Genomic DNA, 26,924 nt, shown 5'->3' on the forward strand with positions numbered 1-26,924 from the left:
CGCCACCACACGTCGGCCTTATGTGGTCATTTGTGTCCTGCCCTCAGCTCTCCCTCTTTCTCTCTCTTCCACACACACACATCCACACCTACACACACACACCTTACAGCAAGAGTGGCCGTCCACCACTGTTCATGTCAAGGAGTTGCTGTAAAACTTCCCTGTAGGCTCTGCGTAGCTGCGAAGTCACAATAAGAGTATAGCTCACTAACATGCCTTGCACTGTAGTTAGCAGCTTTTCTGTCCCTTCCAGCTCCTCCTCCTTCTCCTCCCCATGCTTTTTCTTTCTGTTCCACCAACCCGTTCCACCCACCAACAGTGTATACTAGGTAATAAGCCCCCACCCGCAATCCCTGTTATACTTAGTTTGATAGACTTGTCTGTCATCCTCCGCCTCTTCCTCCCTAAGTCTATTTAGGCCCAGTGTGTGTGCTAGGTAATGATGCAGCTGGGGCATTAAAAGCAGGGGGGCTCTTTGACAGCACACCATGCCTTTCATTCCTTGCACCCTTTCCCAACACACACACATACATTTTCACACACATAGGCCCTGAAAGGACCCAAATGATCCCCCACGGGAGTAAATGGAGCCGTCATCCTGACACTGAGTATTTCTCTCTAGATGAGGATTTTGCATTTGTTTTGCAAAAGGAGAGGGAGGGGTGTGGGTGTGCAGAGAAAGGGAGCTTAAGTTAGGTCTCTGTCTCTATCGACTGTCTCCCCTCTCCTACATCTTTTTGGAAGATTGTGTCTGTAAGTGTTTGAAGTCTGTCCATTTGTCTTAGAAGATTGTGGACAGCTCGTATTGACTATTGAGTGTGTATATGTATGTGTGTGTGTGTGTGTAATTCTGTTGGCGTGAAGAGAGAACTGAAGGTGTTGAAGGCTTGATGTGAATAAGCTTCATCCATCAGCCTCTGAGGTCGGCACTTCTATTCTGAAAGTCCTGGGTGGTCCAGTGTTTTCATCTGAAAAACAAAAATGCCAGTCATTTAGGCATTTGTCCACTGTAGGGAACAGAAGGATGGGTGAGTGTGCACCCACATAATACAGTGCCTTGCAAAACTATTAAAGCCCTTTAAATTGTTCCCATTTTGTCCCATAACATACACAAACTACAATGTATTTGATGGTTTTCAAACAGTTTTACAACCAAAACTCTGAAAAGTGTGGCATGTCAAACCTGCCTTACTCATTAGCAGGTGCACATACAGTGCGTTGCAAAGGTTTTTGTATCCAGATGGAAGTTTTTGCTCAATCTATTTTACAAAATAGCTCACATTCAATCAGATTTAATGGGATAGCATCTTTAAACAATAGTTTTTTAACCTGACTACAGATTCTTAATTGGATTTAGGTGTTTGACTGGGTTATCTCCATGTTCTCCGGCTTCCTCCCAAAAACACGACTGTCAGTTAATTGGTCTCTCTAAATTGCCCTTAGGATGTGAACAGGTGTGTGCATGGTTGTTTGTCCTGTTTGTCTCTATGTTGCCCTGCGATGGACTGTCAACCTGTCCAGGGTGTACCCCAGACCGCTGGAAATAGGGACCAGCTCCCTTATAACCCTGTACAGAAGAAGCGGGCATAGAAAATGGATGGATGGATGGGCCATTCTAACATAGAAATGTGCTTTGAGCTGATCTATGCACCTATAGTTCTCTTTCTATACAATTTCTGTTTCTCTGGTGGTGAAGCTCAGTACACGGGCTCGAAGGTCCGTAGGAGTTAACATGCACCAGAGAGTCAGACCAACTGAGTTCTACCGTTGTTTTTAGAAACAAGGTTCTCCACAATTTAATGTGAATCTCATACAAAAAGACCAAGGGTTTCACATTCCACGCACAAGTGTTATTGACCTCAACAATCGCTTATCATTGACCCTGATACTTAATCTTTATTGGTCTTTGGTCTTTACAGACTGAGGTTTGATACTTGATGGAACTGGGAAACATTTAAATGTCCTTTAAACATTTAGATGGAATGAAACATTGGATAGCTTAACCATAGCAACTAGAAGTAATAGTGTCAAAGTAGCTTTGTAGATTCCTTTGGTAATTATATTGAATATCAACAAACCTTTTGTGTAATATAAAATTTTCAGCTGCATACTTAGGCAAGACAGTTATCAAACTTAAGGTGGTGCAAGGACTAAAAGCTCTTTAAAAACCACAACAGAATGCTTTCACTATAAAACCTGTGCATATGTTAGTATATGAGTATTAGCAGTATAACTTGTTTGTAGGCATAGTGTCTTCCTGCTATTAGCGTGCAGTTAGCTGATTGCATATAGATAATGACTTAAGTATGCCTCTGTCCTTAGTTCATTTTTAAGCACTGTAAATAAAGTCTCTCCAGAGGCTAATCTAGTTATTACACAAACCATTATGTTCAAATGAAGAGTGACTTCTCATAGTGAATTACTTCATCCATGCATTTACATACATTACTGTTTATTTGTGCAGCATGCTGTACGAGTTCAGAGCGCAATGTGAGCCCTCACAGCAAGGGTTCTGCTTGCTCATTCTACTTCTGTGTGTGCGGTCGGATGGCTGGTTGCCGTGGTGCTGATAGGTGCTGGCTAAGGCATCAATTTAATTATTTTTTTTCTAAAATAACATGTTCTCATAGTCAGTTACATCTACTGTAAGATATATAGTCGTTTCTTTCCACTTATCATTTTATTTTTTGACACTACTTTTCCAGTCTTAGCACTAGACAGTAGAAGAGGTGTAACCGTAGAGTCTAGCTGAAGAAATAAGTTTAAAGTAACAACAACAAAAACAAAAAGCATCTGACAAGGTGCAGATTAGATCTTTTATCTCTAATTTTTAAAGGAAACAATCATGGCTATTGTTCAGGTTACGGTCAACAGTTGATGAATTTAGTTTGGTGATGCATCTTAAGGAAAATTAGTAAAATATTCTGAAATGCCAATTTTTTATTTTTTATTTTTTGCCTTTTGTAAGTTTCTGGGGACTTTTGGTCAAATTCCTAGGTGATTCAGTTTCCCCTTTACCTTCTGACGTATATACAGATAAAATGTAATTTTGTAAATATTTTTTTGGGACTTTTTGGGAATTCTTGCTGTCACGATAGTATTAGCAGAGGCAGCTGTGAAAAAGTTGGCTGTAAAACACACATTTTAAACAGATGTTTCAAAGCACAAAATTATAAAGTATTTCATGTCTCAAAGTGCAGCCGCACGGTGGTGCAGTTGGTAGCACTGTTGCCTTGCAGCAAGAAGGTCCTGGGTTCAACTCCCAGCCAGGGGTCTTTCTGGAGTTTGCATGTTCTCCCTGTGCATGCATGGGTTCTCACCAGGTACTCAGGCTTCCTCCCATAGTCCAAAGACATGCCTGTTAGCTTAATTGGTCTCTGTAAATTGCCCTTGGTTGTTCATGTGTTGCCCTGCAATGGACTGGCAACTTGTCCAGGGTGTACCCTGCCTCTCACTAATAGACTGCAAGACTGACTGACTATTTTTAACTGCTTTTAGCATCTTATATTAGCAATTGGTAAGTGCGGCTAGCATTTCTAAAACAGCAGTTTCCATGTATATTCCCTGACAAAACATGTCACTTTTGTAACTCAGAAATTTCTAAAAGACTGCCAGCATTTACAAATCCAACATCTTGCATCATCAAAAGAGGTTGAAATCTCACAAGCTTTGCTGTACCCTGGTCAGCCTTTCTGTTTTCTGTGTTAAATCCCACTCTATTGCCTTCTGTGTGTTTCCTCTGCCTTCTTTTTAAGTACCTTTCATTTATACAGAAAATAGCTTACTTTGTTACTCTGTAACAACTTCTGCACCGAAGAGTGTTGTCGTTACCTAGTTGCACCTAGTAAGGTACATTCACTGAGTGGAAAAAGATCAGATTTTTGAGTTTATGACTCTTAGATTAACAGTGAGGGCTAATTAACCTTAAAAAAGTTACCAATTCTTATCACCACATAATTTCACGGTATATCTTGAATACATGAGCTGCACAGTGGCGCAGTTGATAGCACTGTAGCCTTGCAGCAATAAGGTCCTGGGTGAGACTCCCAGCCAGGGGCTTTCTGGAGTTTGCATGTTCCCCCCGTGCATGCGTGGGTTCTCACCGTGTTCTCCGGCTTCCTTCCACAGTCCAAACATGACTGTTAGGTGAATTGGTCTCTTTAAATTGCTCTTAGGTATGAATGTGCTTGTACATGGTTGTTTGCCCTGTGTGTCTCTGTGTTGCCCTGGGGCAACCTGTCCAAGGTGTACCCTGCCTCTCGCTCAGACTGCTGGAGATAGGCACCAGCTCCGCCACGGCCCTGTACAGAAGAAGCGGGTGTAGAAAATGGATGGATGAAAGGATCTTGAATACACAAGCAACTTTCTGTTAAGACCTTTATGGACAGAGCAAGAGATAATTCAAAGCCCCATGCAGCTCTGTAACATTATTTATGAATTATTTATGGCCCCAAAATGTAATAACAGAAGGTAAAAACTGGGAAAACTGGAAGCTAACATCCCTTTGTACAAGAATGGGAAAACAAGTATTTCAGAGCACATCTATTCTTATTTACTCCAGATTGGTATACAGGCATCAATATTAAGTGGATGCCATTCAAAACTGGTTCTGGATGTGTGTGCATGTATGTGCATCAATGTGTGAGGAAGCAGAGTGATAATTATAACCGTCTGCCACCTCGGGGATTCCAGACTGGGAGGCCTCTCAGAACAGCAGAGAGTCAGTCATTTAGTCCATCAGTTGTGTGGGATCTGTGCACATATATGCATGTTTTTGTGTGAGCAAATTTCTACCTGCAACCTTACATTGCCATAGAGTAATGGAGAGGGTCCCCATGGACACCTCTGAATCACGCAGTGTCGGTTTTCCTCCTTACCACCTAGGATACCCAACAAACACTTGTGATTCTAAAAATGTGTATGTGGTATGCAAATCAACAGCTACTTTTGCTGGACCACTGGGGTCTGTATTGACTGTTTGTGTGTGTGTGTGTGTGTGTGTGTGTGTGGGTGTGTGTTTGTGTGTGTGTGTTTTTTAGGAGAAGACAGAGAGATATGACACTGCGTTGGCATGTTTTCGTGTCAAGCAGTGAACCCCCGCTGTTCTAGCTCATATGTCATACCCACCACCGCTGCTCCCAACGCTCATCTGTTGTCTCTGTTTACTTGTGTGTGCGTTCCTTTTATCGCAGAACAGTGCGTGTGACATTTGATTGACTTTTGTGTCAGTGAACTGTCATTTCTGTGTAGGAAATGAAATGAAAAATGTCTGCTGTCCAGAAGCGTTAAGTTTCAATCATGTCCGGTTGCATCACTGCCACAGTTACATTTGTTTCAAAATCTTTATCGGTCCAGAAAACCGTGACCTGGCAACTTGTGGTCTTGTATAGAACAATTCTGTGGTAATTATTTTAAAATGTACAGACTTTGTTTTCAAAGGTTTGATGGGGATTTTAGATATAATACTTTTAAACTCAGTTTTCAAACATATTTTAACTATAGCTTTTCAGAAAAAGTTAAACTACCTGGGCATCTGGATTACTTATGTTTTATATATAATGCAATGCATTTTTGTGCCCTTCTTCTGACTGCTACCTTTATACAGAAAGGCGTTTTTTTGATTCTTTGTATAAATTTGCACAATGTGATTTTAACCAAAGGATGCAGTAAAGTTCCACTAGAAGAGCGAAATCAGATTCTCTATGATTGATGGCATTTGTGTATCAAAGAAGACTAAACATTGGAATCATTCATAAAATGTGTCAACAAAGTTTACTTTAATTTTTTCACATCAGTTATATGATTTTCAGTTAAATTGTACACAATATACAGAACTGTGAAGGAGATGTTTGCCCCATCACATATTTTCTTTTTGCTTTTTTGACAAACTTAAATGTTTCAGATCATGAAACAATTTTTGATATTGGACAAAGATAAACTGAGGAAATACAAAAAGCAGTTTTCAAATGATGATTGAAAAAGCTGTTCAAACTAACCTCAACCTATGTGAAAACTTAATTGGCTCTTAAACCTACTAAGGTAGTTGATCCACCTTCAGTAGCAACAACTGACATCAAGCAATAACTGGCAACAAGTGTTTAACATCAGCACTGAGGAACTTTGGGCCATTCTCGTTTTAATTTAGCCACATTGGGGGATTTTTTAAATAAATGGCTTGTTTAAAGTCTTACTACAGATTCTGAATTAAATTTGAGTTCCGACTATGGTTAGGCCACTCCTGAACTTAATTTTGTTTTTGGGCAACACTGATTGCTTAAACTATTAACAACTATTAATAATGATTAACAATTAACTATTAAAAGAATTACAAATAAAGTTTGAATTTAACATTTTAGTCAGACTAACAAATCCGGGCACCACCTGATCAGGAATCAATAGCCAACCAACTTTCAGTCCATCAGGTGTTATCCTGTTAATCCCAGCCCAGTATGGTGTGGTATTATAGGACAATAGATGAAAGAGGTGATTCAAGCTCTGGTGCTCTCTGCATACATATACAGAATAAGCACACAACTTATCTCCAAAATATAAGAATTATTTAACAAAAAAAATTAAACTTCAAGTTAAAAATACTTCAATTAACAAACACTTCTATTAGGCTGTTAACACTTAACTACACTGAGTAAAAATGAGAAGAATGAGGGAAAACAGCATAACTACAAAAACAAAGAAATAAATCAATAAAATTATGCAATGATATCACAGTTCATTGTAAATATGTTTAAGAACCAAGGTTTGTCTTGAGGAATTTAGAATGAAGCCAAATTAGTTTTAAAACAAATTAAGACTAACATGTGTTTAAGCAGCCAATTCACAATGCAAATCAGAAGGGAAAAGAAAATATTATTTTAGTAAAATAATATTTAGGTGTGATTTTGCTGAATTAGAAATCAATAACCTTTTGGACAATTGGTTCTTAAAATACAATATTGGCATTGAAACATTTAATTCTGGAAATTGTTATATAGACAAAACACACTACAATAGTAAATAGCAGACAATACAATCTTCACGATTTTGGTTGGATGCTAGTGGTGTTTTTATTGCAATGACAATCCAGTTTTCAATCAGTGTTGTTTTTTTTATATATATATATATATCAGCTCTTTAGTTTCAGCAACAATCCTCTCATTTTCAGTTGATCTTTTTTTTTTTCAATTTTCAGACAATGTTTGCTTGTTTTGAAATTGTTTAACTGTCACCTTCTTGCGATGGAGAAGCAGCCCATGGAGACAGGTTCTTTCATTTGCATGTGCCAACAGCAGCTCCATCATGGTTTGCTGAATGAACACTCATTAAATATACAAATGAATGACGCCTACAGAAACCACCCCTCGAACAAGAAAGGTAACAGTGAAGCAAATTGAAAAAAGCAAACGTCTGAAAATGAGAGGACAGAAATTGTTAGGAATGTTATTGAAACAAAAAAGTTGATATTCAAAAAAACACACCAACACTGACTTGAAATTAATGGATTGTCTTTGCAGTAAATACAAGACTAGCATTTAAACAAATATATCAACCAAAAATATAAAGATCATAGAATATTGTCTGTATTAAATATTCAAAATATAAATGCTGCAATCCCAATGTTGTATTTTTCAGTTACAAAATTATTTTCAATGCCAACAGTAAGGTGTCACTATTAGGGTACTATATGTTGAACATACTGAAGAGAATAAGTGTACAAATTCGTGCGGTGCAATCGTCTTACTTCCAGCTGCAACCTACAGGGAGATAGATGCAAGAATCACAAAATGGCTGTAAATGCTCCAGACCGCCGCGATAGGGGTAATGAATGGATGAAAAGGAGGGGACATTTGAGTGACCAGCAAAATGGACAATCATAAAGGGACTTTCAGGTTTTGGGGGCAATGTTGCTTAGCCTTTGTATTATTCAGTGTTGGTGAGTAACAAAATACATGTATTTAAAACAATTTAGAGTAACTGTATTCCGTTAAAATTACTGTTTCAGGGTTTGAGGGTATTTAGAATGCTGTTATTTTCCGAAAATTGAATGAATAAGTTACGGTACTCAGTCACTAGATTTCAGCTTCATGTTGCATGACATACATAACAAAGAAAAGATCAACTAAATCAACTAAAACGTCAGCTCTGCTCTTCTCGGGCAGTCACGTACAAAGCCTGATCCTATGGTGCATTCTCAGGAAGCCCACAGCACTGAGAGGAGGCAGGACAGAGGAGATGGGTAAAGACAAGTTAGAGAGCACCAGAGTTTTGTATCTTATCTTTCGTGTTCTCTGTTGTTTAGAGTTCTTACTGTTTCTGTTTGCAACGAGCTATAGTAGCTCCGGCTCCACAGGCGTAGCCTTGTGTTTAATCATACGTTGCATTTATTATTAGGTATTCAGAATACAATACCTTGATTGGACAAAGTAAGGGATTAAGTTACAATTACGTTTTAAGGCAAGTAACCAGTATTCTGTAACTACAGGTCCTTCTCAAAAAATTTGCATATTGTGATAAAGTTTATTATTTTCCATAATGTCATGATGAAAATTTTGTGAGACAGGAATTTTGGGTTTTCATGAACTGTATGCCACAATCATCCGTATTAAGACAATAAAAGACCTGAAATATTTCAGTTACTGTGCAATGAATCTAAAATATATGAATGTTAAATTTTCATCATTACATTATAGAAAATAATGAACTTTATCACAATATGCTAATTTTTTGAGAAGGACCTGTAAATACAGTTCCCAAGTGTTCTCCCCTGATGTTATTTTACCATGCACTTTTTTGGCCAGCTTTTTTTGGTTTTAAAATTTTTATCGTTATTTTTTGTTTTTGACATAAAAGGCTTGTGTTAATAAAACTATTTTATTATTATTCATTGGTTGTATTTTTATTGAAAACATTACACAATATAAACATTGTCTGGGCCAAAGATGGCAGATAACATCTGACCCTCATCCTTCAATGAATGACGGGCCTCCAATGACCCGGGGCTGGTTCAGCTCTGGGCCAGTGTCCTCACATGGTCCACACCTGGGCCGGTTCTGGCTGCACATGGGCCACGTCTGGACCAAATCAATTTTGCTATGTGGAGCCACTCTTTGAAATAAAGTTTAAATCACTGGTAGCTTCAGCTCTGGCTTGCTCTAGGCTCAATGGTCATTAGCATTAGCTTTGCAGATACCAGCAAAGCAAAACATGGTGAAATAAATAATACTAAGACTGTTTTATCCTCAACTTATTTTCTCTGCCACCGCCTTTTACACAAACCGTTCTGGTGAATAGAAAGTCGTCCAATGGGGCAGTGGGTTTGATAGGTCCAATGGGCAAAGAAGCTATGGTGGCTGCTCACAGTAGCAGCAAGAAAAACTTCTGCTCAAACTGCAGATCTTCGGTCTCAATGCCATCTTCTTCAAATGTTGGGGAAAACTGCTTTGTCCAAGTGATTTGAGACACCATCTGTTCTGGAGGAATCTTTGGCTCAGATTCCTTTTCGGCAGAAGCTTAGACAGAAAGGTTAAGGTGACTAATCTTATTTTGTCCAGATGAAATCTTTTTGGGGGCAAACTCATTTTCGCAGCGCTGTGTGTCACATTAAAAGTGGAAAATATTTGGAAATGATTTATCATGTGATTTATTATGGAGTTTTTGTAGAACACAAAAACCTGGCCTTTAGCAGGGGATGTGTGAACTTTGTAAATCCACTGATCATAATATTTACTTAGATTTGGAAACACAATAACATGCAGTAAAACATGGTCAGGTGTTGAGATAAATCTTTGTAAGAACAAATGCTGTCAGTTGCTTCGGTGAAGGATGTGGCAGAACTGTAGAATTCCAACATGTGTTGGATAATCCTGGCTCTGGCTCTTCTTCTTCTGCCACAGGTCCGTTTGTTAGATATCACAAATTGACATCACCGAAGACCTAAGCTACAAAAAGTCTTTACACATACTACCTTTTTATACAATATGATAAAGGGGTTTGCAATCTGTAAATTAAATTTTATCATATAGTGACACAGCAGCTTCTTCGGGGCTGTTGTTCAAAATGAGATCTGCTGCCATGCAGCATAAAATTAGTGTGTTGGTGTGTAAGCGGCCCCTCTAGTTTTTAAGCAGCTAAAGGACAGTTCGTAGGTAAAATGTTCAAATAGGTGCAGCAGCTTTGTGCCATACTCCATTGCTAGGTACCGAACAGTTCTAGAAATTTGAAATCATTTCCTTGATTTAGTCCATACAACTCATTGGCACATTTAGACTAACTACTTGTTTCTAAAAAGGCTGGATGTGTAGGAGAAATCTTACCAGAAGGTCAACTAGCTACTCACAGATTGTAGTTGTTAACAGTGTGCTCTGTAAACTGTTTTTAACAGAGGTGGAAATGTACATGTTTTCATTTCAGAGCATTTAGGGAAGTAGCCAGTGTCCTGCATGTCTTAGATGTTTCCATGCTTTAAAACACCTAATGCCTGGTTTGCCCAGCAAGATTTTAAAATGATCGATTGATTTTTAAAACATGAGAGACCCTACACATGATGATAAGCAGTTGTAGACATGACATGTTTGGTCCTATAGTGTGTGGTGTCCAGCCACACAGCAAGCACAACACAGAACATACGCACATTCAGACGGGAAATCTTGCAAACGTGAGTTCAGAGTAATTGTTCTCCTTGTTTCTGTTACCTCAGCTTTCTGATTGGCCACATGTCACATTCAACAGGCTGTGTGCTCGTTTGTCCTTGGTGAGCACCCCACACGGTAGGATATCAGGCCAAGACAGTCCAACATGTTGAATATGCTCGATTTTAGGTCGGAGTGGTTCTGACGTCCTTCTGTGCAGACTAGATCACTTTTAAATCACCACACAGTAGGAATATCTCATAAGATTATCTTAAGAGCCATCATGATGATCGGGGCATGTCAGAAGGGGATGATTGGGTCAGAAATCAGCATAAAAATCCCGAACCAGGCATAATCTAAATCATTAAACTAAACTGGCCCAATCTGAAAATAAAAAAAAAATCCCTCTTTGTTGAAACATGAAATAACTGTGATTAAACACAGTTTTGGTTGTTTAACTAACCTCGCCCAAGCACTTAATGAAAGAAAACAAAAATTCAGCAATATCAAATACTGGTTCCAAGTTACTGCCAATGCTTGATGGCAGTTTGGTGAATGTGCAACAAATTATTAAGTTTTATGGTTAATAACTGTTTCACAAAAGGCCCGGTTAGTTTGGATATTTTTTCTCTCAATATACAAAATTATCATTTGAAAACTACTTTTTATATTTACTCAGGTTATCTGGGCCTGTTATAAAAATTTGTCATGATCATAAACATGACATTATTGCAAAAACAGCAGAAATCTGTAACAGAAAAAAATTAGTTTTACAGCAACATTGCATGCTGGCAATACAAGAATGTGAAGTTAAAAATGAGACTACTTATTCCTGTTTTCTAAGTAAGTCTATTTTCTTCTCTGTGTTTGTCATATAATGCCAGTTACTTGGAATAATTCCAGTGTTGCTAGAGAAAATCAAAGAAATTTGTTTGTACAACACAGAGGGATTTGGTGCGCAGAGGCCTTAACTTTGTCTCAAACACAAATAGGTTTCCTTTCTGCAGTCCCCTCTTGATTGCTGTGCTTCTCCACACCTCCCTCTCTGCTTTCCTTTTTGGACAGAGTTGCACTGCCCTTTTCAAAGTTATTTGGAACGCCTCAGGCTCTTATTAGCATTCAGCTTAGTGCCGGCTCTCTTTGTTTCAAGGAGAAATTGATAAGTCTTTGGCTAAATTTTGCAATAAGGGTCTGGCAAATGGTCAACATTGCAGACTAAAATATAACTCACTTTCTCCTTTTCGTTCTTTCTGTTTCTTTCTTCCTTCCTAACTTCCTTCGTTCTTCCTAATCCTTTTCCCCTCGACTCCTCTCACCAGCAGTTCCTGTTATGAATCGATTTTTCGTGCCATGGTGAGCTGCTTTTTGAAATTTGTGTTCTTCTGGAATTGAATTTTTTGCCTTCCTTTATTTTTTTTTCCCCTTGCAGGCAATCCGCTGCTCTGCATCTACCTTTCATTAGCAGATTCAGGGTCTAATTCATCACCTTTAAAGCTTAATGTGTTTGAATAACGGTGGACAGTGAAATCAGTTATTGTTTCTGTGTGAAAAGGATGGGCAGTGAATCAACATGCTTCTTTTCCTGTGGATGCTTGTTGTTACTCTTTTTTTAAATGAGCACATACAGTACATCATAAAAAAAGAATACAGTCATAAGTGCACACTTCGTGGATTGTTTACCCCTCCATAATAGAAAAAGCTGCTAAATTATTTTTGTTTTGATTCTTTCATCCGTTGAAAATCAGCTGTGTTCTGTCAGGAAAATGTTTACCCAGCACTGTGGTCCATATACTACCAACTGTAACGTTTTAGCAGTTCTACCAGCTGGTTTACACAGAGTCTTGTGTGTTTCTTGTCTGTTCTCTATATGATTTAGAGCTTCAGTTTAGAGTCTGGCCTGTGGTGCTCTCAGATATCGACGGAGATGTGTGTGTGCCTGAGGTGGTATCTGGATTTGTAAATGTTTTGATGAATTTGCAGCCTCCTGTAACTGTTGTTCCATTTTTTGAACTAAATGCAAAGAAAACACTACTGATAACAGTTTAGTTTTGTCGGTCCTGTCAAAGAGATCTGCCAATCTGCTTTGGCAATGACTTGACAAATCTCTTTAAACTGTTTTTAATGCTGCTGGTGGTTCTCTTCAGTTTTGACAATGACTGATTTTAACTAAAGATTTTAAATTCCAAAATGTATCATAAAGCCAGATTTGAATTGCATTGATTTTGGTCAGTATTTGACATTTAAACAATAATGGACCAGATTTGTACCAGATTTTTACATATACTGTATACAAAGACACATTTTTCCTGACATTAAATTATACTAAACCTTTCTTGTTTAAGGTCAGTTAGGATTATAAAAAAACTATTTCTGTTTACAATTTGACAGAAAAACAAGTATTTTTATATAAATTATTTTGTATACATATGTCTCCCTAGATTATTAGCCATCCACCACTCCAATGACTTATTTAATTCTCTACAAGCTTACAGTGATATGACAAGTTCTATTACAGGAAAGGGAACTATTACCAATAACAGCTCAACAGAACCTGACTTAGTAACTCTTTAAGCTAATACTTTGTCAATGTATCTTTTAATTCAGGTTTTCAGTATTCAATTCAAGTCATTTAAATTCAACTTTATTTATATAGCACCAATTCACAGCACATGTCGTCTCAAGGCACTTCACAAAGGTTTGGAATAGTATAGGGTTGTTGGGGAGGTTAGATTAAACTACTGAGTGTTAGAGTTTGGCCATTTTAGAATGGGCTATGTGTAGGGGTACAAAGTAAAATAATAAACTGATAGAGTTTGTCCATCTAGAGCCCACTGGTGGCCATTGTTATATTAAAAACCACAAGGATTGGGGGTACCTCTCCAGAAATGGAGGGTGTGTTTGCACCTCAACCTTGTGTGAAAGGTGGGTAACTTTAAAATGGGCAAAGTCAACTCAATCAAATCATACAGATTTCAAGTCAGGTACATACATTCCAATTAATCCCATCTATCGAACAGTGCAGTCAGATTCAGTTATTCATTCAAATTGGTTAAAAAGTTTTTCTATCTAAGGAAACCCAGCAGATTGCATCCAGTCAGTGACTTATAGCATACCCTCCTTCTGGATGAGCATGTAGAGACAGTGGACAGTCACTGGTGTTGACTTTGCAGCAATCCCTCATACTGAGCATGCATGTAGCGACAGTGGAAAGGAAAAACTCAATTTTAACAGGAAGAAACCTCTAGCAGAACCAGAACCAGGCTCAGTGTGAGCGGCCATCTGCCACGACCGACTGGGGGTTTGAGAGAACAGAGCAGAGACACAAAGAGAACACAGAAGCACTGATCCAGGAGTACTTTCTATGAGAAGGTAAAGTAAATGTTAATGGATGTACCTCCTTTAGTGGTTTCATCTAGGAATTAAAAAACAGATAAACTCTGAGCCAGTTTTCAAGTTCAGAGTATGAGAGAGAGCACATACAGTTAGTCACAGTAAAAGCTCATTCAGTAACTATGTCCAGGAGAAAAATCGGGTTAAACACTGAAAGAAAGGGCATTGGTAGAAGGTGAGCATTAAGTTGTTGGCAGCATAAGCTTGGACAATGCCCCCCTCCAGGAAGCTTTCATAGGTAGATACAGAGTCAGGCCAGGTATTCAATCTTCTGTGGAGTCAAATCATGACTTATTAGTATTTGCCCACTCTGCTTTGCAGAAAATTCTCCCTGAATCTATCAGATTGTAAGGATATATCTTGGCTACAGCCCTCTTCAGGGGACCCAACAGATTTACTATCAGATTTAGTTTTAGATTTTGGGTAAGCATTACAAAACTCAGAATTTCCTGTCATGAAGCCATTCTTTAGTTAGCTTTGCCCTATACTTGGACTTAACTAACTTCTCTTCAGGGAAACCTAGACTAGTTTTCAAAGTGGATGAAACATAAACACTTGTAAACACCAGTCAGGTGGGACCCTATACCTTTAGGGCTTAGTTTTTTTTTTTTTTTTTAACCGTGTCCTGTCCGCCAGAGTAGCGCTCAGAATTGTTGTCTGAGCACCAAGAAAAAGCCCAACAGATTTACTTTCACAAGTAAAGCATTACAGCTAACGCTTTAAAGCTCTGCTTGGTATTTATAAAATAAACTTTATTAGAAACTGCTTTGGGAATATTTCAGTTGTTACAGACACAGAGACAAACACGAAAAGGAACAAAAACAGCAGCAAGACAGAGAGAGAGGTGGGGCAAAAAGGAAAAGGGGAGAAAAGGAGAAAAGAGTGGAGGAAAGAAAGAAGGATGAAGAGAATACAAGATAATACCCTGCTTGCTTCTACACCTGTAGAAACATACATATTACCATATTTTTTACTAAAAAGTGCACGGTACTTATGAATGCTAGATGTATTTAGTGGTAAATGCGGCTCAATATAGAACATTTGTATATCTGTTAACACCTGAATCTAAACACCTGTGAGTCTGAGTGTGAGCGCGCTTGTGTATACAAGGTTTCTCCATAAAAATATACAATACTGAGTGTCAGGAGCCACAGACCCACCCCCCTGGACCCGGGACAGATACGGAGGAGATCCGAGCCACAGACATCCAAAGGCCCCCCAGAGCACAGGAACTCCAGGAGAACCACCACCGGGACTACCGTAACCCCCTTAGAGAAGAGCAGGGGAGAATCCCAGGGGAACCACCCAGTAGCCACAGTGCAGAAGCCCCAGGGAGCTGCAGTGACGAGCCCTCAGGCCCCGCCGGCAGCCATCTACGCCCGAATAGATCCAGCCATGGACCCAGAGACCCGAGACCCCAGGACATATCATTCCCCAAGCAGAGGCTCGACAGAGCCCAGGGATCCAGGGCCCTTCAAGCAGCCACTGGTAGTTAGCCGGCACACAACAAAGCACCCAGCCCCGGACACCGAGAACCACAAGTACACTAGTGGGCAAAGACACCAACCACCGGCAGATAGTGTGCTGGGGAGGAAATAGGACCCATATTTGACGGGGGTCCTAAACTGATCCAGGAGAGGTAGCAGTCCAACACCCAACCTGACACAAAAAGCAGGCACACACAGTCACAATCACACATTTCCACCCTCATGCGTACACATAAAAACACTCACACCCACTCACCTAATATAAAGACAAAGAAGAATGAACCTAGGCTGGGCAAGCCTGGGCAGGTGCCTCAACCTGAGCGACCCCGGACCCGGACCCCGACCCCCCATCCTCGTCTGGAGATGGGGCAATGTGCAAATGAAGGGTCTCGCCAACCAGAGCCGCGACAGGATGAAAGTGTCCCAACCCCCCAATGTATTCCGATCCTAACCCCATGAGCCCCCCACCCCCAATGAACCCCAACATGAATTGCCTCACAGGGCCAAATTAGGGCTTAGTTTTGAAGGGCTTAGGGTCAAAGTTGACTGGTGTTTAGAACTGTTAATGATTTCAACCACTCCGTCAGAGAAGTAACCCAAAGTATAATGCCACTACATGTCACTTTGGCTATGATGTTCTTTCAGTAATGTGCAGAGTTGTTGTTGTAAAAAACTTATCTTTTGAAATTGTTGCCAAACTCTTATGTTTGGTTTAATCAAAGTTGCACACAGTGTTTGAAGGAACTCGGCTGGTAGGTGATTTCAGTCATCTTGGAGAACTAACCTCAGATCTTCTATGGATGTAGGCTCTCTCCCATCCTTCTTCATGTAATCCCAGACACACTCAATAATGTTGAGATTAGGGCTCTGTGGGGGCCATACCATCACTTCCAGTATGTCTTGTTCTTCTTTACGCTGAAGATAGTTTTTAATGTCTTTGGCTGTATGTTTGGGTTCGCTCATTTAACCTTTTCCAAATTGATAAAAAACTAAATCATTCTTTATATTTCTGAAAGCATTTTTTGTTTACGGCACACCTGCCTACACGTTTGGCACAGTACTGTACATATATATACAGGGGTTGGACAATGAAACTGAAACACATGGTTTTAGACCACAATAATTTATTAGTATGATGTAGGGCCTCCTTTTGCGGCCAATACAGCGTCAATTCGTCTTGGGAATGACATATACAAGTCCTGCACAGTGGTCAGAGGGAATTTAAGCCATTCTTCTTGCAGGATAATGGCCAAGTCACTCCGTGATACTGGTGGAGGAAAACGTTTCCTGACTCGCTTCTCCAAAACACCCCAAAGTGGCTCAATAATATTTAGATCTGGTGACTGTGCAGGCCATGGGAGATGTTCAACTTCACTTTCATGTTCATCAAACCAATCTTTCACCAGTCTTACTGTGTGTATTGGTGCATTGTCATCCTGATACACGGCACCGCCTTCAGGATACAATGTTGAACCATTGGATGCACTTGGTCCTCAAGAATGGTTCGGTAGTCCTTGGCAGTGACACGGCCATCTAGCACAAGTAGTGGGCCAAGGGAATGCCATGATATGGCAGCCCAAACCATCACTGATCCACCCCCATGCTTCACTCTGGGCATGCAACAGTCTGGGTGCTGGGTGGTACGCTTCTTTGGGGCTTCTCCACACCGTAACTCTCCCGGATGTGGGGAAAACAGTAAAGGTGGACTCATCAGAGAACAATACATGTTTCACAGCCCGAGATTTGCGCTCTTTGCACCATTGAAACCAACGTTTGGCATTGGCATGAGTGACCAAAAGTTTGGCTATAGCAGCCCGGCCGTGTATATTGACCCTGTGGAGCTCCTGATGGACAGTTCTGGTGGAAACAGGAGAGTTGAGGTGCACATTTAATTCTGCCGTGATTTGGGCAGCCGTGGTTTTATGTTTTTTGGATACAATCCGGGTTAGCACCCGAACATCCCTTTCAGACAGCTTCCTCTTGCGTCCACAGTTAATCCTGTTGGATGTGGTTCGCCCTTCTTGCTGACATTACCCTGGATACCGTGGCTCTTGATACATCACAAAGACTTGCTGTCTTGGTCACAGATGCACCAGCAAGACGTGCTCCAACAATTTAACTCTGGTATGTCACCCATAATGTTTTGAATGTTTTTCAATATTTTGATATTGAAATGCACAATATTGATATATATATATACATATATATATATATATATATATATATATATATTTATATATATATATATATATATATATATATGTGTGTGTGTGTGTGTGTGTGTGTGTGTGTGTGTGTGTGTGTGGCCATGTACAAGCAATGAAGAATTCGAGCATCCATGTTTTTTTCCGACATTCACACAGGCGGGAAACTGGAACACTATCACCTGAGATTATCTCACTCTGACTTCCAAAGTAAATGGAATTCAACATGAGTCTTGATGATATATCACCAAACCATCTGTCTATCCACCATGTTGGTAGTCCATAACTCCCTTCAGCCTGTCAGTGTGATAGTTTATTAACACAAATATATCAGGTTCCTACTATATATATATATATATATATATATATATATATATATATATATATATATATATATATATATATATATATATATATATATATATATATATATATGTGTGTGTGTGTGTGTGTTGATCATTCTTTTTCCAGTTGTTACAAACCAATTACCCACAAATCTATCAGACTCACATAGTTGGAAAGCAAACAAACTAACTGATGAACAATCCTAAAGAACAGACCAAAATCAGACCAGATTCTAAAAATTATCTGTGAACATTATATAATTTGAAAATAATTTGTTGTCATACAAGAGAGTAATGTGGAGCACATTAGCTGGGTACAGATAGAGTTAACTGAAGCCATCTTTATAGAGTTCAGGTGTCTCAATTAATTTTTACAGTTTTTCCACAGGTTGACATTCTGTAAAAATTGCCGTTCAAATGTTAATAGTTTCATTTATTTATTTATTTATCTATGTGAAGTTGCGGTTGAGTGTATTGTGTGCCAGTACAGTAAAACCCTCTGTCCAAAGCGAAAGTCTCCCAAGGGAGACAAATAAAGATACTTTGACTTTGCACAATGGATGTCAAACCTGAATAGTGACTCTTATACTTCAGGGTCCTGATTAATTTATCTGAACTTTGACCTCTTCTTGGTTCAATCTTTTCTCTTTTGCCACCTGTTATTCCTTTGTTATCACCATGTGGGATTCAGTTCATGTCATAGAGAATAAATGGAATGCTCTACCTAGGTGGCTTCATGCTCATCTCACAGCTTTGTTAGGCTCTCAGCCTCCCCACTTTACATGGGGTTAGAGTTATTTAATGCAATATAACAAGCAAGTGGGCCAGTGGAACAGCAATACCACCACGTTGTAACTCCATCACATATTTGTTTAAAAATCTCCAGGCTTCATTGTGGGAAAGATTTTCTTTGTTTTCTTTGAAGGCTTACATTAGCCTCTTTTTCAAAACAGTTCCGTCATAATCCCCTCAAAGACGAGCTCCCGTCTATGCTGCCTCTGGTCATTTATAAATTCAGAAATCATAGTAACGATATACTGCACATAGTAACGATATCCTGTGAGCTTACAAATATCAAGCCAGCATTGAGGAACCATAAGAAGCATGGGGAATAAGTGACTGTAGTTAATATAGAGCCATACACATAATGTGAACATCTCCCTTCCTATAGGGTTAAGCACATCAATTGCATGTGATGCTACTCCGTTTTGTTCTATTTTCAGACATAGAATAACTGAAGATCTGCTGAACCACTGAACAAACTTCTTTTGGCTGAAATCCATTGATCTGTTCTATCTCAGCTCCCTTTAGTGCAGGCCATCCAATTTGTATTAATGGTAAGAATTGATGTGTGTTATATACGCACTGCATATAGGTGGTCTCTGTGTGTTTTGGCCCAAAATCATAAAGCATCAACAGAAACGTTTTTTCATTCTGCCATCAAAGCCCCATATATCACTTGTGAACAAGACTTTGAGATACAAAGACTGATCCCCAACTCTGAGGAAGTAGTCAATGTTTTTCTGATTGTAAACAATGGCTTCAGACTAGAAACCGACTCTCACTGTAACTGCTTTAGACAAAATAATCCAGTGGCCACTTAAGGTCATAACTTACCAACAAAACAACATCACACAAGAAGTTTAGATGAGACCCTCTTTTTCCAAATCAGACAAAGTATTGTATAACTTGAGATTCAATCCATGTACAGCACAAACAATATGACAATAGGTAGCATTGCAGATGCTGGTTCAGGGGACTCTTTTAAACACATTCCCTACCCTGTCTCGAAAACAGGTATCAGCTGGTTCACCTTCCAGCATTTAGAGTGCCTTTAACATGGCAGCAAGCAAAGCTGCATTTGGACTGGTGCAGTAACAGGGAGGTATGTACTGGTAATTAATGCTGTTATGTTCACTGATGAATCTCAGATCTGTATTACTATGAATGAGCATTATGTGTGAACGTTTGATGCTAAGGAGGATCAATCCTCTCTGTGATGTGGGGAAAGACACCAGCATCACTTAGCCATAGTGTATGACTCCAGGTTCCTATGGAAGGAATTCTATAGTAAGCATCTTCCATTTGACCTCATTTTAAAACCTGATAAAAAAAAACTATAATCCTTGATGTTGAATGTTTTAGGGTTTAGCAACTCTATAGTTAAAATCTCTAATTAAAACATATTTTTTAACTCCCTTCTGTCCTTATGACTTTTCAATTTCTTCTACACTGTAAGAAAAACTCTACATGACTTGAAGCTTGCCGGTGTTTCCTACCTCAACTTTCATCAAGGTATATGCATGGAGAGGAGATGTCATTTGTTGGAACATACTGATTGTGATTCGCCTAAATCTGCTATTCAGTGATGCTCTAATTTGAGTTATCTCCAAGACATCTCCTGTAACTACAAGGAGATGTATTAACTACTGTAACTACAAAGCCTTTAATGATTGGACCAGTTATTCTGACATAGAAGTACACACATACTGAATGTTGGAATTTAAGCAGATAAAGCAAAACATAAAGATAAGTTTTCTTTAGTTTGTGCAACCAGAGCACCAACCACCTCATTACTTTTCTTCCACTAAAGGTTCCCTTTATTCAGCTCAACAAAATGTATATCAGGAAAATTGCAGCCTCGCCAGCTTTTTTGCCTCAAGTACTGCTGCTGAGATACTCTGAGAGGAAAATGGCCGAAAATTGACTATGCTTGTGCTAGAAAGAATACAGGAATTGGAACAGAAAAAAGTCCTGTACTCTCTCTCTCCCTTTTTTCATATTCTGTCACTCGCTCATATTCTGTCTCTCAGTCTCTCCCTAAATGTGGGCTTGTTTTATTGTGAATTAAACTGGAGTGGAACACAAGAGGAGGAAGAGTTTGAAATGAGCAGAGCACAGAAAGGGCAGAGAAAAGGGCGAGATAGGGGCTGAGAAGCTTAAACAGGAAGAGAGCAGAATGAGGAGGAAGCATGGAGGCAGAGAAAGTGGCGTGGGGATGCTGAATCAGAGGGGGAAGAGAGAGAGATGCTGCGATAAATACTGCAAGGAGGAAGTGGAGCTGTCAAGATAAAGACAAACTCAGACAGAGGGAGGGGAAGATTAGCAGTGAGCTTCGACATTTCCAAGAACGATTGAGGAATAAAGCATAGCAAGTAGTGACCAAGAAAAGAGTGATGAAAAGGAGGAAAGAAAAGCAGGGCAAGGAAGTATCTTGAAGTGCCAGTCTGGAGGAAGTGCCAGGCGCCGGTGACACTGGTCGCTATGGAAACCAGCATGGCTGAAGAAACACAGTCTGGTCAACATAGGCAAGCAGATTCTGTCCTCTGTTTTGTTTAAGACACAATTAGAGTAGATCATCAAAAGCGGCACTCCCCTTTCAGTGTTTTACCTGCCATCAAATGATATGCTGTTATGCTATCGTGAGAGAAACATATTAGTGGTGTGAGGGAGAAAAAAAAAGCATTTGGGACATACTTATGGGATGGTTGCTTTCACATTTTAAGGAGATCTGGTCATTTAGGCCAATGACCAGAGAAATTTTAGGAAACAGGATCAACTCAGATGCTAAATATGGCTAGGAAAAGTACAAAACCAGGATCAGCAATAAAAAAAAAAAAAAAACAGCCTTAGTCTATTTTGTTTTATTCCTAGTACTCCGTCACATTACTTTGTATCTGCCATTCATTTCAGTGGTGTAAGAGGACAGGATGCTAGTGGAAAATAAGTCGTCGGCATGGCCTCACTACAGATTCCACACTGTAGCATACACACTAGGATCACCAGAAAAGCCAGGCAGCCAAACATTTTTTAACATGTCAAAAAAGTGCATGAGTGTTGCATGTAGCATGCATACTGCACAAGTGTCACTGCAACACAATCAATCCAATAATAACATGAATCTTAAGTTATGCTATGCTGTCTGCACTGATGAAGATACACTCACTTCAGGATGCCTGATTTTGTAAACTAAAAGTAACGCTTGCCCTGACTTCTGATTAATTGGGCTAATAATTATCTAACCACTTGGGGCAACTTATACAACACTGAAATTTAAAACAGCATCTCTAACTTACTACAATGGACGAAAATGAGAAGGTTATCATCCTTTGGTGTCCTCCACACTAGTGTTGCAGACATTTGACTCTGTTGTGTAACAGTTCAGACTAAAATGATTGAACATAACACATTTAGTCCCTGTGAATTTAATACCTTATTGGAAACCAAACGTATTAAAAAATATATATAAAAAACAAATATCTAAATATCAATATCTTGTTCAAATTTGTGACTACCCTTAAACTATTTTAAAAAGTTTTTTTTACAGTTTTGCAGTATGAAAAAACTTCTGTCAAATAGAAGCACCACCTGCATGGATATGGTAACCGTTGTCAAACAAGATATAAAGGTATTAGTGGTTCCTTTATCCAGCCCAGTTTTTCTTTTTTTCAAAGTGTACCAAGACACTTTAGCTGTAGTGCCTTGTTAGTCTGTTTCTTTATATTGAATTTGAAAACAAATGGGAACCGTTGTGGTGCTATGCATTGTTTGTCATGGGTCAATTCTTTCCTTTAACACTCAAAGGAACTCCTCTCTGTGTGCCTTCATTAACGTCTGCTGTAATCAGTCTTCAAATAGGGAAACAAGCTTATTCTGTTTTTTGTCCTAAGTTGTAGCTTTGTTTGCATATTCTTAAACATATTGTGCCTTGTTGGAGACATATCCTCTTGTAGCATTTATATGTTTCTGAAGCAGCTTCGGCAAACAGGCTAGCGTTGGAACATGTCCGTGAAGACATAAAATTGTCTTGCCTTTAATGAAAAAATTGTGCGTTCCTTTCATTTCCCTACATTTTTAGTGTTTAGTTACATCCTGTTTTACCTGCATCTCCTTGTAATCCTTATTTATTTCTGTGTTCTCCCACAGACTGTTAGGTCAATTGGTTTTACTAAATCTTCCCTAGATATGAGTGTGTGCATTCATGGTTGTGCTGTGTGTCTCTGTGATGGACTAACAACCTGTCCAGTGTATACCCTACCTCTCATCACTGGAAAAGCACCAACCCCCCTGCAACCTAACAAGGACAAACAGGTAAAGACAATGAATGGCTGCATGGACAAGTTGAAGGTTTAAATGAAGCTAATATTTTTGATAAATTAGTAAGCTCAACTGGATCAAAACACAGACCAGGTTCCACCAATGTTTCCTCCAATGCTGTCTCACTTTCTGAGGACGAAGTATTCATATTTGGGAGTAGGCCAGTGATTTTATTTTTAATAGAATCAATTGTATTTATAAAGAAACCCATAAAGTAATTATTGCTGAGCGCTAAGGGAATCGATGGCTCAACAGAGCTATGATTGTGTAAGTTTAGCAACTGTACTACAAAGAAACCTAGGATTATTCTTATTCTCTTCTATTAAGGATGAGAAATAAGATGTTCTAGCTTGGCGAAAGTAGGATTCCTCTAGCTGTGTAGAGCGCCATTTTCACGCAGTAAGGATGTAAGACTATGAAACAAGGAAATCAATTCATTAAAGGGAAGAAATTAAATTACTGCGCTCTACTGTGTTTTTTCTGTGATACTGAGGAAATAAAAAATTAAACAGATTTTTTAAAGGTTTTTACAGCATTGTCTGATAATGATCAACTGTATTGAAATTCTCTTTCAGGTTTGGAGTCCTCAGTTAAATCAAACTGAAAGATTATTCAAAAATTGTCAGGACAGGGTTATGAGAAAATGTTATTTCTTTACACTCAATGCCATGTGTCAGCACTAGTTCCAAAGTATAAAGACGAAAGTGGATAGGTTTGTAGGTGCAGATGTTTTCAGCAAAGCCAATTGAGTCTAAGATAGCATTAAAGGCTATATTCAGGTTATCACTTTTAGCGTCAACATGACTGTAAACACAAAATCAGATAAGAAGTCTGAGAAGCGCTCTAAAAACTGAGAATAAGGGCCTGGTGGACAATATAAAACAACAGCAGTGGTTTTTACTGCTTTGCAATTTGCAAAAACCACGGGTTAAATATGGAAAACGATTGTAGTTATTTATTGGTCTAGGACTAATAATAAATCAATCTGAAAGATGGTTGCTACTCCTTCTTGCCCAGTATATCGAGATATGTGAAAATTTAAATAATTAGTAGGAGTTGACTCCTTTACACCAACAATATCCTGTTGCTGCAGCCAGGTTTCTGTGATACAAAATAAATCAATCTAATTATTACAAATCAACTCATTAACTAAGAAAGTTTTTGAAGAGAGAGGTCTTATGTTCAATAACCCACATTTAATTGTTTTATATTTCTGTTCAGTCAGAGTTGTGTTTATTTTTAGGAGATTTTCATGGTTTGCTCCTTTAAGATTAGTTTTTAATCTATTCGATTTTGGCCATAGGCACACTGTCTTAATGGGGTAATGGGCTGGTAACAGTACAGAAGCTGCAGAGAGGAGGGTTACACTACGACCCTGCTTCCTGGTATGGACAATGGGTTGTCAGAGTTTTGAAGAGCTAATAAATTCGACCAGAGTCCTAGAAAGAAGAGCAGCTTTGTCCAAAGGAGGACTGATGCCGTCTCTCTGGACCAGATTTTCCCCAAAATGTTTGCCAATTATCAATGTAGCCCACGTCATTTTCAGGACACCACTTGGCTGTTCTGTACAAATAGCACTCTGTAGCGCTGACCTGAGCAGTTTGTGTCCAGGATGTGTGGGGTCTCCTTAGACTTGTACAAATCCTGGATGGAGGGAAGATCATCTCCAATGATTCTCTCTGTGGACCTAATTATTCATTGTAGTCTGGACCTGTCCTGTTTGTGGATGAGCCAAACCAAAGCCATACTTGGTGGTACTCTCAATATTATTTGGTAGAAATAGCAACTTACGTCAAATAAGGCATTATAAAAGGTCACTAGTTAATACCCTATTTATGGATGTGGTACAGCCTCCACTAAATACCTGTAATGTGGAAAACAGACCTGTATAAACACTATTTATTATATTACACTTCATCATGGTTCATTAATTTAATCTCAAACAGCTCTGAAGCTGCTCTCGAAACTGTTGCTGCAAATGTGTTGCTGGGCCACGTGAACATCCTTTAAATGAAGGTAAAACGAAGTGAGATCCCTCACACATCCTGTTCGCAGGGCCAACAGGGCACTTCAGTTCAGTTAGCCACACAAGAGTGTGTGTGTGTGTGTGTGTGGGTGGGTGGGTGTGTGTGTGTGGAGGTGGAGGAGAGCGGAAATGCCAAGGATGAAGGGTGCTGGCATGCTGGGACTCGTCCTGCTCAGATTCAGACAGCAGTCAGGGACCCTGTGGCCTCCCAGCAGTACAGCGTGACAGAGCTACTAACATTCTGCACACACACATACACACATTTCTGCTTCCAGCCTGGTGACTTGAAGCCGGAAGTAGGGCAGATAAAAGAAAAGGAGTGTAAGAAAGGGAAAAAGAAGAAACATTGCAAAGGCAAAAACAGGACACTGAAGATGAAAGGATAAAGAAAACAAATAAATGCAAATAAACAGAAAAAGACACACATACTCAGGCTGATTTGGAGGCAGTGCATTGCGTGATCTGTTCTCTAGTGCGCTCATGGAGCCGATGGAGTTACTGAGTATTTTTTGGAAACTAGGTCATTGTTCCTCCCACTCAGCCTGTCTGATCAGGCACATAGCCCATTCCCCCCCACCCCATCTTTATTTATTTTATTTTTTTCACAAACTAAGCACCTTTCTTGTTTCTTCTTTTTTTGGCTAGAGGAAAAAATAAGAAGTAGGACTGCTTAAAGTCAAGCGCTTTTGAAAAGTGACTGTGCAAACCAATGTAGCCGCATGAAGGGACAAGGGAAACATTCAGCAACACATCGACTGAAAGCTTGAGCACACCCGCGCCGATGACCTAAGAGGCTGTCCACATTAGGAGAAGAGTCCTCAGGAGGTCTGTCCGATACGTCCAGCTGGCCTCTCCTCTACTCTTCCTCTGCTAATGGCTCTGCACTGACAGACAAGCTTAGAGGCTTTTAAATATTCAGCCTCTGCATATTGACCACGCTCGGATTGAATTATACAGTCATTTATTCATCACTCATTTCACACAAGAAGGTGTGACGCACTGCCCTACCAATCTGTGAGACAGGCACGCACACACACACTGCAGGCGGAGCAGACAGGAAGGGCACAGAGGCTGAGACTCAGCTATCCAGGATGAGTAATCATTGCTAACTGCACCAGCAGAAAAGCAGAGCAAGGATTGGCGAGGAGCAAGATGGGGAGAAGAGGTAGAAAAGGGGTGTACAGAGTGGCAGGAAAGGAGAAAAAACTGAATGGAGGAGATGAGGGAGAATGATGAGAGTGGCAGGGAGAGAGCTAGGCATGAATTAATTGGGAATGAGGAGGGAAGATAGTTATGTAGGAAAATAATTCTGGCTGGTGAAGGGTTTGTGGGGAGGTCGTTTGTAGTCTGGACACTGTCCAACCAGCAGCATGACAGCAGCTGCCCAATAAACAACATAGAGGTTAAGTGGTTGACTTAAGCAATTTTCATGTAATTTACTGCATTTTATGTCATCCTTATGGATTTAATATCTTTAATATATTAACAATTCATTTTCCTACCTCCCCCCCAAAAGAAGTACATCAGTGATCTAGCCTTTAGACCCTTTGCAGTATGTCAAGAACTCCAGCTTCATGCTGTGTCTCTCTCTAGTTGATAAAAGAGCCCACTGATGTATTGAAGAAGAGCATGAAACATTGAAAATCTGAGAGCTGAATAGACAAAGTCCAAGGCAGAAAGGTTGTTGTGTGTTTGGATGCAGATTAAGGTAATTAAGAAATAGTTCGTTTCTTCTTCTAATATAACAAATCTAG

At 39.5% G+C, this 26,924-nt stretch overlaps 1 protein-coding gene and 1 long non-coding RNA gene across 5 annotated transcripts in view; one reads left to right on the forward strand and one right to left on the reverse strand.

Annotated features, from left to right (window-relative positions):
* LOC124866066 (low-density lipoprotein receptor class A domain-containing protein 4-like) overlaps positions 1–26,924 on the forward strand; it is a 406,571-nt gene that overhangs the window by 253,687 nt on the left and 125,960 nt on the right. The gene's annotated exons all lie outside the window — the stretch shown is intronic.
* Positions 4,245–11,910, reverse strand: LOC124866068. The gene is made up of 3 exons (XR_007037717.1): positions 11,854–11,910; positions 10,686–10,843; positions 4,245–4,301 (listed from the first exon to the last, which is right to left on the reverse strand). It is a non-coding gene; the product is annotated as an uncharacterized LOC124866068 (long non-coding RNA).

Source organism: Girardinichthys multiradiatus, chromosome 3, assembly GCF_021462225.1.
Source record: "Girardinichthys multiradiatus isolate DD_20200921_A chromosome 3, DD_fGirMul_XY1, whole genome shotgun sequence".
NCBI lineage: Eukaryota > Metazoa > Chordata > Actinopteri > Cyprinodontiformes > Goodeidae > Girardinichthys > Girardinichthys multiradiatus.